Raw genomic sequence first — 14,700 nt, forward strand, 5'->3', positions numbered from 1 at the left:
AATGATCACTTTCAAATACTTAAATCACACCTTAAAATAGCTTTCAATCATAAAAATCAGACTGTTATGTCCTAATAATTAAAGTATTTGAAAGTGACAAATAATGATTATAATATGTTTGATGTTTGATGACTATGATGAAAAATAATGATGATCTTGATGATAATTCTTGATAATCTGATTGAGGATTGGGTAGGGTGCTTGCGGCTAGCGGCTTCTCCAGCTAGTCTCCTCTCCTTCTTGCAGCGCGACTGGAGCTGGAGAAGGAAGGGGACTCCATGAGAGAGAGGGGATCAAAACCTACTACTAAAGCGGGCGCACGCTTTCCTGCACGTTATTCGCCGTCTGTCCTGCCGGTCGGTCACCCACACAAGTCCGCACGAACCGCGTGTCGCTTAACCAAAGACGTCTCACGAGGTTCAAGAGTGGTTAGTTTCAAGTAGCAAGTGTGCCGGTGCGTACTAACACACATACAAACGTGAACTGTGATTAGTTTTTTAATTAGTTTATAAATTTCACAACTTTTTGTTATATATTTTGTTGTTTTCTCAACGTTTCCTGGACTAAGTGGTGTTCCAATACACGAGGAGGGACTAAATTATAATCAACATAATTGGTGAGTAAAATTTTCAGTATGTAATTTTAATACAGTTTTTGTTATATCTATTTTTATTTGTAGTTTAAACATATTTTTCAATCTTCCATTTTTTAGTGGTCTCAGAAGTGTTACACAAAACCCTATGTAACTCATGTTCAATATAATAAATGAGTGGCTAATCACAGTATTTTTGATGCAGAGGGAATTCCATAAAACAGAAGAACAGTATAGAAGTTTAAATAAAACACAATATTTGAAAAAAGCATTGACCTATATTGAATAAAGTAGGAAGCCTTTGTGTTATATACAATAAGAGGAGAATGAATTTGTTTTATTGGAACAGGCCCCAAAGATTAGAAAAATCTTATCAGGGGGTTTTTAATATAGGAGATGAATGTTTTGAATGGATTAGAAAAATAGTTTTTTATTTTAAAAAGAAAAGAACAAATTATGATGAATCAATGATTCTGAAACAAAAAACTTTCAACGAATTGTACAGGAATTGAGGTTAGAGAGTAAGAATATTGAAATTTGATTGAAATTCATAATCTTCCACAATTTAACTTAGAGAATGTTGAAATTGCATAAAAAGTAAATGCCTTTGATTGAGAACTTCTCTGATATTTTTAATTTTTCTGTAGTTGTCAAGTGAAATTGATAAATCAAGAACTGTGTTGAAATCCTTGTTTGAAAAAAAATGTTTGTGCTCTCCCATGGTTTTCACGGAATTCTCAAGTTTATAATACTTTCAATCCCATAGCACCATATATTCCATTTTCAATTTTTCAACATAGTCTGAGTTGGATATCTTCTCCATTTTGGAATTGTTTAGAATTTCTCCACACATTTCATTTTAATTTATGTTGGTACAATTATAATTTCAAATCAAACATAATCCGTCTAATTCAATTTATTGCTAGAATTCAATGGATTTTGTTATTTCTGCGGATGAGTGATCGTTTAATTGAATATTAAAATAACAAAATTGAATGAGGAAAAAGGATTGTTCTTCCAATTGAAACAATTTAGACTATTTTTTAAACTATAGAAATTTTGTCACCACATTTTTACTAACACTCAAATCTCGAAATAAAATGAGATCAACAATCTACTTTACCAATCAAATTGCTTTGAAAACATTTTATATGGAATCGAAATTTGAAACCAAAAACTGTTTCTCTGAAATCCCTACTAGTAGGTCTATAATATTGCTTGTTCAACTCATATCATATAAATACCTCTCTCACTTTCGAAAAATTTCAAAATATAAATGCACTACTTATCAGTTCAAATATGCAATTCATAAACTCATAAAATAATTCATTGAAATTTTCAGTATTAGACATAACTGCCTTAATTTTCTCCAACTTCACATGCTTTTTACTTCACAAGTTAATTTTCACGTCACAAAATAGATTAATGAAAACCTATAAATAAGTTCGATGTATGACCTAAATTATTCCATCAATTCCAAATCTAAAATTCTAAGGCGCGGTTGCACAAAAGCCGGTTAAATTTCAACCGTGATTAATTTCACGAGAACCAATAAGAAAATGCCTTTCTGATAAGACGGCTTCTCTGATTGGTTCTCGTGGAATTAATCACGATTAAAATTTAACTTTTTTACTAACGGCTTTTGTGCAACTGGCATCAAATCAATCAAATCAAATCATTTATTCTGCCAAACATTCTACGAGTACAATGTCAGGTACAAACTCAATACACGTCATGACACAAGAATTCAGTGTACACAACAGTTGATACGGGTATCAGGAATTTTATATTATCCGAAAGTTTCCAAAAGTACGAACTTTCGTACTCTTAATAGGAAAAGCAGCCAATTGCTATATCGTACTGAAGAGTCATAGTACATAGTGGATTAAATGAAGGAATAATTTCTCATTTTTGTAGAATGAATGAGAACAGAATGCCTAAAATAATATTCAAGGAGAGAACCTACATTCCACAAGGAAGAGAGGAAGACCAAGAATGAGGTGGAAGGGTGAAGTAAGAGATGATCTCCAAAAAATGGGATGTAGAGGATGGAAACGAATGACGGAGAACCGAGAAGAGTGGAGAGCTGTAGTGGAGGAGGTCAAAGCACATATTGGGCTGTAGTGCTAAAATATTTTCTCATTTTTATTATTTGAAACCATATTCATACACAAAATTATTCGTTTCCCAGTTCAAATATGATATGGAGGAATTTTATGAGTAGGTTTCTTCAGGTTTCAGAAATCATAGTACTATAGTGTATTAGGAATCATTCATAATTGATGAGAAATACATTTCAATCCCCGATCCTTCCTCGCCCTCCATAAAAACCCCACAACTTTCACTCCTGCCAACTTTTTGGCAATTTTCGAGGTCAGTGTTGTGTGAAGTCCAGGATGCATTCCATGCGAAAAGAATCGATCGAATTACGACTTTAATGACTGAATCCCGATGATGAAAATGGTCACCGCAAATATGGCGCTACAAATTAATCAGACGTCAATTAAAGTGAGTCTATTTCGGGAGCAGATTTTTTAATTGATGTACATTCAGTCATCTTCTTAAAGCTGAAAGTAACTGAGTACTCGTGCAACTAATGGGGAGCGCCCATCTCTGTGTGCCTTTCCCCGGCTTCTAACTCTTCTAAAAATGAACACTTCTTATGTCAAAACGTGAAAGTCTCTTCATATCGGCATAAGTGAGTAGTGATACCGCAACATTTATTCTATTCTATAGTAAGATCACTTCAAATTGTCAATATTGGACAAATGGAGAAGCATTGATATTATAATATATGTGGAATGCTGGCAGTTGAAATGCATCTCACTGTAGTCCTACTTTTGATGAATGAGTGCCTCTGTCTGCCTAACCAGGACATTTCACCATTGTATTACCATTGTATCACATATGGAGCAAATTCACTTCAATCGAGTTTTTATTCTTGTTGAAGTATTGAACTTATTCAAATTGATTCACTTCAGGTCACATCATCATTTTGTGAAACTTAACCATCATTGGATGCTTATTGAAGACAGCATCAGCTTCTCTTAATCTCTTTTGTGGTATTTAACCGTCATTTAATCACGATTAAAACTTGAAAGACTGTTGTGCAACCGGGATTAATCTATTGAATCATCATGTGTTAATGCAGATCGTAATGTAGTTGTAAATATCCTTATTGAATGAAAACTACACCATGGGCTGGTTTCAGAGCTCAGGATTTAGCTACATAAGTTCTTTATTCTTATGGCTTTTATCAGCAGAGAGATCCTTTTGGTTGTTCTGCCGTGCCGTATTACCCAATGTAATTTTCTATCAACACTCAAGTTAATACTTCATGTATTCGGTTCTTCATGTTTTATCACTAGACATTTGCACTCCAACTTCCTGAGTTTTTATTTTATTAAGTTTAAAATCAAGAAAACTATTGTCAAACACAAATTCACATTTGAAAAGCAAACAAATATAAAATTTTTATGATAATATTGAACTGAAAATGACACATTACACATTTAAAATTCATTATGAAAAATATAATTTCTTGCTTAATAGAATATAATTGATTATTTTAAACGAGAATAAACCGTTAATATTACATCAATAAACCTGTATCAGCTACCGTCTATAGAAGGCATTGACAAGGCAGAGGATCGGCAACGTTTTACTCCAATCTTTCTCCACTGCGATTATAACGTGGACCTCACTATAGTGAACTAAAAGCTTGAATAAGGCATCAGAATATAATAGTGTCGGTGAATCTCTATCATGATTGGCCAATAGCTGTTGACTAATGAGAATTAAGCTCTACTGTCATAGGCCGAGACAAGACACGCCAATAGTTTTTCCAAATAATGTGAAAATGAGAATGGTTGAACAATAACATTAATCATACTCCATCGTAGTCTATATTGTAGCATGCTTCCGCTATAATATAATAGTTCAGTTAGATCTAGCGGTAGGTAAAAATGTAAATCGCTCCTAGCTGATAACAAGATTCCCGTTTAATCAATAGTCCAAGTGCCGGTTGCACAGGAGCCAGTTGAATTCTAATCATGATTAATTCCACGAGAACCAATCATAGAAGCCGTCTTTTCGAAAAAGCCTTCTCTGATTTTTGGTTCTCGTGAAATTAATCACAGTTAAAATTCAACCGGTTTTTGTGCAGCCGGGCCTTATAGTATTTATCAAGCCACATGAAATAAAATTCAAAGATGAATCGATCTCCCAAGTATCAATTCATCATTATTTCATCATCATCTTTGTTCTCGATTTGCTACAGATCATTTTCGAAATACTTAAATTCCATACAATACTAATGTCTCCCGTTCGAAATCATTTCACTGGCGTTTCTCCCTGAACATTCCATCTGCTATGATAGATTGTAGAGCGACTTGAAATGAGTGGTTGGTGGCCTTATAGCTATGATGAACGCACGAACAGTAGCCAATGCTTGAAAGTGGATAATCGCCATCAAAAGTCGAAAAAGTAAAAGTGATTCATAGTCTACTACGTCGTTACTGTCAGCAGATACTTCACTCCTTCTATGACTTACTATCTGCTTTCTTCTCCTCCTTTTTCTTCTTCTTCTTCTTCTTCTTCTTCTTCTTGTTCTCCTTCTTTTCCATTTCATTCTCCCACTTCTTTTTTATCATCCTCCATTTTCTTCTCTTCATCTTCATCTTACTTCACTTCTTCTCCTCTCATTTTCCTTCCTTCAAATCACCTTTTTCAATTGTTGCAATATTCTCTTCCGAGGTCTTACTTTCCGTGCATCTCTCATTCCATCCCTTAATCTTCAGTATTTTATCAATTTTCCCCTTTCTCTTCCTTCTCATCGATCCCCTCCCTAAAATGAGGTCCACGTTATAATGGCAGTGTTTAATTAGCAATGGTATTGCTATCCTTGTATATCATTCAACAAAGCAGATCTCATTTCCGCTGTGCTCTTATTTTTATTTACAATGCGAATGACACTAATGTAATAACATTGGCAGATAAAATAATAAGGTATTCCTTGTGCTATTTTTCTTTTTTTTATTACATCAATAAACCTGTATCAGCTACCGTCTATAGAAGGCATTGACAAGACAGAGGATCGGCAACGTTGTTATGCTATCTTTCTTCACTGCCATAATAACGTGGACCTCACTATAGTATATTTTTTCAACTTCAACCTCTCATCTTCTTCCTAAATCTGTCTTCACTTCTCCTTTTCACTTACTTTTATTATTCTACCTCACAGAGCAAAGTTAGCAATTTGAAAAGTTATAGCAATGTTGGCAAACTGTTTACAGCAAGTCATATAGCTCACCGCAGTCTTGAGGTTTATCTTCTCCAGCTGGTCTTGGTATTAGCAATAAATTGAATTGCCAACTATTATCTCCTGCTTACACCTTGATATGCATGAATGCAACTATGTTGCCCTTGATTCATAGTCGAAGAATTGATTCATATGGGTTTTCATTATTAGAGAAATAGCTGCATGCTAACATAGAGGAAATGTAGCATAAGCCTATGCTATCTTTCCTTTTCCTCTATGATGCTATCAACCTAAACCACTGTAAAAATACTTTTGAGGTCCACTTTTCAGATCTCTTTTTTGCTGTGCTCTAATAATTAATAATTAATTAACAAAATATTTCATCTTAATAATTAAAATTCATTATGAAATTATTGAAAAATATAATTTCTTGCTAGTATAATTGATTATTCAAAACGAGAATGAACAGTTGATATTACATCAATAAACCAAAAGGGATAACTACTTTTGTATATTATCATTTGAAAAAAGAGGATTATTATGAAAAAGGGCGAAAAAGATCGTCATTTGAAGTTTGTCGCTGTAGGGTGGCTTAAAGGTTTATAATCCGGTTTTAGCGATTCATTCATTGATTCTAAAGATTCTAAAACCATCTAACCATTCCAGACACATTGAAGACTTCTATAGTGAGGTCCACGTTATAATGACAGTATTTAATCAACAATAGTGCTGCTATCTTTGTCTATCATACGGCAAAGCAGATAGCCCTATCCTTTTCCAGCTCTGAAACTTTTTTGATCGTTTTTCAACAACGCAGAAATATAATAAATCAACAGAATATTAAATATTAATCAAAAAAATTTATTATTTAATCGTAGAAACATTTTTTTTCGACGATATGATTATATTTTTTGATCAACTCTTTTTGATCGTTTTCCAACAATGCAGAAATATAATAAATTAACAGAATATTCAATCTTAATCATGAAAATTTATTATTTAATCACTGAAAAATTTATTGCCTTGACGAATAAAATATGTTTATTTTTTTGATCAACTCTTTTTGATCGTTTTTCCACGACGCAGAAATATAATAAATCAACAGAATATTTCATGCCAAATATGAAAATTTATTATTTAATCATTGAAATATATCATATTTTCTTGACGAATAAAATATAATTGATTATTTTTACTAAGAAAGAACAGCTAATAATTATAACATCAGATATACTGGTAAAGCCGTGACCACACTGAACAAATGTTCGACATACATGTTCGGCAAACATGTTCGGCAAACATGTTTGTTTGCCAATTATAATAAAATTTGCCCAAACTTTTTCAACAAACATGTTTGTCGTACATTTCTACACGGCTTAACAGCTATCCTCTATAGAAGGCAGGCATGGATTGATTCTGAAGATTCTTAACCATCCAACCATTCTAGACACATTCAAGTCTTCTATAGCAAGGCAGAGAATCGTCAACGTTGATCTCCTATCTTTCTCCACCATTATGACGTAGACCTCACTATACACCCACGATTCTGAGATTCTCTCACACATTCAAGACTTCTATAGCAAGGCAGAGAATCGTCAACGTTGTTCTCCTATCTTTCTCCACCATTATAACGTGGACCTCACTATACACCCACGATTCTAAAATTCTCACACACATTCAAGACTTCTATAGCAAGGCATAGAATCGTCAACGTTGTTCTCCTATCTTTCTCCACCATTATAACGTAGACCTCACTATACACCCACGATTCCGATATTCTCATACAATTCGATTCATTCACTGTTGGCTACTCAACTGTGATACATCAGAAGTGAAAACAGAAGCGATAAATGATAGCAGTGATGGCAAGATGGACTCGTGGACCGATTAGGTACTAGAGATAAAACCATACATCGATTCGATTGACTGACTGCAAATCGATTGTGAACGCGGGAAAGTGGAATGCACGCCAAGAGATAAGAACAAGATGAAGATGGAGAAGAAGACGAAAAAGAAAGAAGGAGAGAAAGAAAATGGAGAAGATCTGTGGCCGAATTCCATCATTTCCTCTGAAAAGCCGCTAGTCTCCTCTCCTCAGTTACACATACACATCTCTCACATACGCGCATTTCTGCGCACCCGCTTCTACTTTTACTCATTCTTTCTTTCTCACTTCAATGACTGTCTGTACAATCACAATGTTTTCTTCTCTCAATCGCATTCACATTTTGTCCAACATTTTAACCGTTGTGTATGAAATTCTCCACATCACAGGCAATAACTGGCACGTGTGTTCTACGGGCTTGTAGCCTGAATGCTGTGTAGGCCTATGCTGGATGAATACTGAATACCCATCATATGCTTTTAGTGTTTCTGCTACCCATTTTAGCTGATAGACAGTTCTATGGATCTTATGGAACATTATTTCATTTTGCAATTACCTAAATGATAAAAAATAGAAAAATCAATTCTTCATTATTATTATGTTTGATCCTTCCAACAAAATGATAAATATTCAGAGTTACTGTTTTCACAGATTACCAGCTTTCCCAATAGTTTTTCTCTATTCCTATCCCTTGCTATTCATGATTTTATTCCTTGTCAGTGAGTTATCCTAAAACCGTGTCCACAATGAACAAATGTTCGACATACATGTTCGCAAACATGTTTGTTGAGGGGCTCAGGGAGAAACATTTCAGAAAGTTTGTACAATCATTGTTTGTCAAACAAAAAATTACTGTTTTTCAAACATTTTCTGGTTCTCCCCACTTTCAAATATTTTGTCTGATGACGCGTCTACACTGGCCACGGGCAAACATTGTTTGTCAAACATAATAAAATTTGACCAAACTGTTTCAACAAAAATGTTTGTCGAATATTATTTGTTCAATGTGGACACGGCTTAATAGCTGAATCGTTTTCCTCCATAATATATCATTAAAGATAAAATGAAATCTCATAAGAATGTAACATTCAAAATATTCACAGAAGATAGTTTCAGCGTAAGCATTCTAGTTCTCCATTACAAGTTCGATTCTTTCAAGAACAGTTCACCAAAGCTTCAAAGATATCTTTGTGGTACGGTTCTAGTCTGCTTGGGCTCCATTCAGTTTGATAATATCCATTTCGGACTATGTGTAACCTTTTCTAAATTTGGGAGAGGAGTAGCACAAGGTTACCTATCATTTTTGATGATGTACTTATCGTATGGATCAATAAATGATAATATATGATGATGTTAGTGGAAGCATTGTAGAAAGCTTTGCTGTAGGATCCAGTTCCATAATCAACATTTTTTGACGTACAAATACAATCGATTCTGAATAAATGAATGATATTTAACATTATACAAAAACTTGGTTGATTGTAATGGTGATTTAAAAATCTAGCATCATCCTATATAAGTACAATATATGCACTTTCAACGTAACTTGATAAATGTATAAAAAAGTGTGTAGTGAATCAGGGGTGACACACCAATCTCCTACTTAATCCCAATGACACACCAATGTCTAGATATTTTTTTAGAAATTATTCTAAATTAAACAAGAAGCATTCATGTAGCTTACATAATCAATGTATGTATTGGATAAAGAGTTAGATTGATTGATTGATTAAACACTGCTGAATTTATTGTGGGGTCCCCACCCTCCAAGATTCCCTTCCAGTTAATCATAGAACGTGCATTTGAATTTTTGAAAAACTCGCATTTGTGAAGAGTGAGGTATCTCAACCAATCTACAATGTATTATTAAGCTACCCTATTCCACCCCCTAGGTTATCCAATAATTGCGAAGTATTGCTACAACGCGGACTAGCTACAGTCGGATATGGGTCGGGTTCAGTAGCCGTACTGACAGGTGCAGTTACCGCACCTACACTTCTCCATCTATCCTGATTCTTTACCCTCTGCTTCTTTCGCGAGATTTTCAATTTTAGGGGAAGAGAATTTGCCTGTGCCGTTACTGGCCGATTCGGCCCTCGGCCTTTGGAATACAGGGTGGGTGTTAAAAGAGATTAAGATAACCCTATACAAGGAGACAGATCTGACTATCAGATCCCTACAAATAATTATATTTGTAAAGGTAATATGCAATCTAAACCAACTGCGAGTTGACGGCGGGCAGACTGGATCTGCGAGCCCGGAAAGAGGTTTTTCTATGGAGTTGAAGGTAAGGGCTATAGGGTAAAGGTATGATGGATCTATGAAGTTGTTAGTGATATTTAAGATATAGTTAAACAGGGTACGGTATAGGGTGTAAGCTATAGAGAATAGGGTACAGGGTCTGAGGTATAGGGTATAGGGTATACGGTACAGAGAATCAATAATAAGATTATTATTCTCTACAGCAAATAAATATCTGTTCAATAATCAGCAATTCAATAATCGGATTTTATCGGATGGGCACGTTAAATTATCGGTCCCGACTGAAGTATGACAGTCGGAAGGGCCATTGACGGCTTAAATTATATATTCAGGCGGTGGGACCTTCCCGCAAGGGACTCCCCACCAACAAAAGCCATACGAATTTACTTTTTTCTCATCTATCCATCGTTCTGATTCAGTTTCCCATTTAAGATCATGACAAGAGAAAGGAGAATAAATTCAATGAACAACTCTATCTTGATTTCACTGAACAGCTTCAATTCACAAGTATTTTGATACCATTGCATGAAAATAATGCGATTTTCATGATAAGTTAAAAGAATTTTTAATGAGGGTATTTTATTGAGGTATTCAAGGAGGCATACAAATAAATAGAAAACTACATCTTCTCATCAATGTGAGCGTTTAAAAACGTTTTCCCCGACCGAATAACCAACTCGGGTCGTGCGAACAGTTATCTGCGTCGATGATTGGTATGCGCATCTATTTCTATTACCATCACACCTCGCACATCACATGAGGAGTGCTTTGTGCATCGCTTTTCGGTTATCAGGTTCTGGCAGTCGTCCACTGGCCGCTAACTGTAGCAAAAACGTGCCATGTCGTCAATTCATCATTCGTCAATCACCAATGACCACAGTGCATCGATATTATAGTCATCATCCATATCCATATTCAAATCTACATGACAGTCTACAAGTTAGTTAGAATTAGAGTTACAGGGCTATAATTCTTATTCCAAATAATACAGTACAATGTTCATAAACATCCACATTCATTTAAAAAAACAAATTTGAGTCCGAATAGAAATTCAAATATCTGATTGGAAATGAAAAACAAATTCAAAACTGGATAGAAATCTTATTACTAGATTAATACAATTATCCTACTCGTAGATTTATCAAAATTTACCTGGATTGAAATCTAGATGGATTTCGGATTCAATTCCAGAACAGTAGCTTGTCTTGAAACACATCCATTAGCACAGCCATCAGCTATGTGTTAATTAAAGTTATCCCTTCCCGCTGTTCATAGATCTATTTATATAGATGATAATATGTATTGCTCGGACAGAAATCTCGTTTAATGGGTGTTTGAAAACGGCCTGGAAGAATCGTATTCTTATATCGTACGCTCACAAGTCTAGTTTAGCCAGATCAGCCAGTTACACACCACATCAAAATTTTGCCGTCTTTATGATTTTTATCGACCATGATGTACTGTTACGTTACAACAGAATCTCGAAAAATTTATTCTTTGATAACTCAATATCTAATTCGATCTCCTAAATACCTTTGAACGATTTCCACTGATCCCTGAGTTTTTCAATCCAGAGATTTTTTATAATCGCTCCAACATCCCAATCTGGATTGCATGGATTGCATTCATTTCTAGACTAGCCAATCTTTCCAATCAAAAAAACTGCAAGATCCTCATCGATATTCTGATACAGTATTCTGATTTCAAAGAATATCTCTTTTGTGTCACGACAGAGATGTTATCGATTGTTTGATTTCGCAAGCTGCATTGCAAATTTTTTTCCTGAAGATTACGTTTTGAAAACTCTAGGCATTAGTGAGACATTATTCTACGTCGATCCTCAATAACCTCCTCACCAATTTACTTCAAACCTCACATCAATAAGAATATCTTTTCGCGAACGGTTTGCAAAAACCCAAACCGACTTTCGTGGTTCCAGTAAAAACCAACAGGACTATATCCTTCATTTTCTGCAGTTGGTAAGGTAAAGGCCATTGTTTCAAGTTGATCACTTTTCGTGAATTTCATTGCTTTTCAATCTGCAAACCGATCATGACTGAAGCATTATGTAGTGACTCCATATTAGGCTTCTTCAGATTATCGATCTCCGTGAAACGACAAGTGAATTCCAAGGGGAAAAATAAGCAAATTATCCGAGACTCATAACAATTATCGTAACGGTGAATTTTTCGTTTTCAAATAAGAAATATCAGTTCCGCAAACACAATTCAATTGCAAATTCCAATTCTTCATTTTTTGAACAGGGCGGTATAACAAGGGAATCATTGTCCCCTTCTACTTATATTGATTAAGAGATTCAGGCCTGGTTGCATAACAGCCGGTTAAATTTTAACCGTGATTTATTTCACGAGAACCAATCAAAGAAAGCCTTTTTGATAAGATTGGTTTATTGGTTGCCATGGCAAAATTTTAAGGTGTTATAAATTTTCAGCTCTAAATTTATTGTCTAATTTAATATTTTCTGAATTTGGCTTAGTGGTTTTGTGCTTTGTTTCGGTTTCGTATATGTTTGGACTTTTTGAAATCAAAAAGAAGTTTATTTCAAAGTGAATAGTGTTAATTTAAAGTATTGTGCTCACTATAATCTTATAATCTTAGTGCTCGGTTTCCCATTAGGGAACTTGGGCCTATATACGGCGAGGTGGAACTACCCTTGGGTCTCCCCACCATTCAAAGCCATTCGCTAATAATAATAATAATAATAATTCTCTGATTGGTTCTCGAAGAACTAATCACGGTTAAAATTAATCACGGTATATACGCATGTATAAAAGATATTACATTAACACGTGTATCATTCGTTTCTGTTTTAAGTATAACTACATCATTACCAATTAATCATATTCGCCATTTCAAAGAGAATATTGCAGAACTTACAAAAACCTCCTTTTATTGATTTTCTTATAATTAATAATGTTGGGTATATTTCCCATCACCTATAGTGATTAATACTAGTTTATTACTCATTATTTCAAATCTATCAGAAAGATAATCTGGCATGTTATTATCTTATAATACTGTTCTCCAATCAACCAGTTTCCAGCACATATTTTACTATAGTAGCTACATAAATAATACAGAAAACTCCCATTACTTATTGAAGAAACATTTATTCCATTGTATTAATCAGCAGCATTGATATTAATTACTCAAACAATCGTTAAAATCTCCCCAAACAATAAAAAATCTTTACGATTCACCCAAGCATACGGTACCTGTTCACAACTTGATAAAAATTCAAGTTGTTCCGATGAAAAAATGTCTTCATCCAATAACCGGTTAGGAAACACGTCAGATACTATAAAATCGATAATGCCTTATTATTCCCCGATAAACGCATGACCTAAGTCAACAAAAAAGCCTAAAACGTTAAAATTAACGGTACAAATTTACCCGCCTGCGTACCGAATATCTCATTGATTAACAGGTGAAAATAATGTGAAAGTTCGCAAGTAATGAGAGGCTTCAAGTCCCAGCTTTTATTAACGTGTTTTGAATCAAACCATAAATTTGATGGTTTCATGTCGCATATAGCCTAACATGTAAGATGCGGGTTTGTCCAAAGTTCCTGCTCATGGATTGGGATTTTTTACTCAACTATCAGTAGACTTGTATGAGCTATTGACTGTGCAGTGGATATAATCAAAGAGAATTATCGTTTATGATTTTATTTACTGAGTTCAGCAATAAACTTGAACTTATTCAAATAAATGGATAAAAATTCAGATCAATAAATTTTTCAACAAAAATAATTATGATCAAGTTTCAAAAAAGTACAGCAAAATCAACTTGGATTTTCAAATGTATAAAATGAAAATATATTGATCAAAAAAATAAAAAACGCCTGTGAACTTCATATTAGAAAATACTCAGTACTTTACTGTTGTAGATTGTATATGTATGTCATATGTGATTTTTGTAGAACGAATACCCCAATGAGATATCTATCTGTGAGTTGTAGATAATGAGATATCTGTAAGTAGGATGGATATCTGTGATCCAATACCAAAACAATCGGTTGAGATTTTGCAGGCTTATTGGGAAAAAATTGTTAAAAATCCATAGAGAAATAATGCTATGTTGGCTTAGGCTCATCCAGTTTGGATTAGAATTGTCTTATCCACCCATGTTCATTGAATTTTTTTATTTAGTGATTTTAGGAGAATACAGACCACAAGTAATGGGGAGATACTGATTGAAACAAATTCCATTTTCATCAAATACATTTTTGACCAGATTTCAATTTGAAACGAAAACTGCAGTGAGAAATATCATTACTACGATAGAGGTACAGAGAAGACTCTTATCAAAAATTTGACGAACTCTTACTTTCTTTTTATTGGTCATAATATGACGTTCTCTCTGTTCCTCTATCGTAGTTATGATATTTTTCACTGCAGTTTTCGTTTCAAATTGAAATCTGGTCAAAAATTAATTAGATGAGAATAGAATTTTTCTTAATCGGTCTCTCCCCATTATTTGAATAATGTGGATACAGGATAAAAAATATACATTATTTAATATTCTATATTATTGAATTGCAAAATGGAAGTATGTGACACGTCCAATAATTCTACTAACGACAAAAAATCTTTCAATAAAAAAGGCTTGAAACTTGAAAAATAATTTGTATTTGGTAAATAGAAGGGCAAATAATGCTTAAAAAATGTTCATACGCAA

General features: G+C 34.1%; 1 protein-coding gene across 1 annotated transcript in view; it reads left to right on the top strand.

Moving 5' to 3' along the window:
* Positions 1 to 305: 305 nt before the first annotated feature.
* The window catches only part of LOC111046509 (pollen-specific leucine-rich repeat extensin-like protein 2), a 131,507-nt gene continuing 117,112 nt past the window's right edge, over positions 306 to 14,700 (top strand). The window contains exon 1 of the mRNA XM_022332072.2: positions 306 to 616. The gene's annotated coding sequence lies outside the window, so the exon portion shown is untranslated. The remainder of the gene's footprint in view (positions 617 to 14,700) is intronic.

Source organism: Nilaparvata lugens, chromosome 8 (assembly GCF_014356525.2).
Source record: "Nilaparvata lugens isolate BPH chromosome 8, ASM1435652v1, whole genome shotgun sequence".
Taxonomy (NCBI): domain Eukaryota; kingdom Metazoa; phylum Arthropoda; class Insecta; order Hemiptera; family Delphacidae; genus Nilaparvata; species Nilaparvata lugens.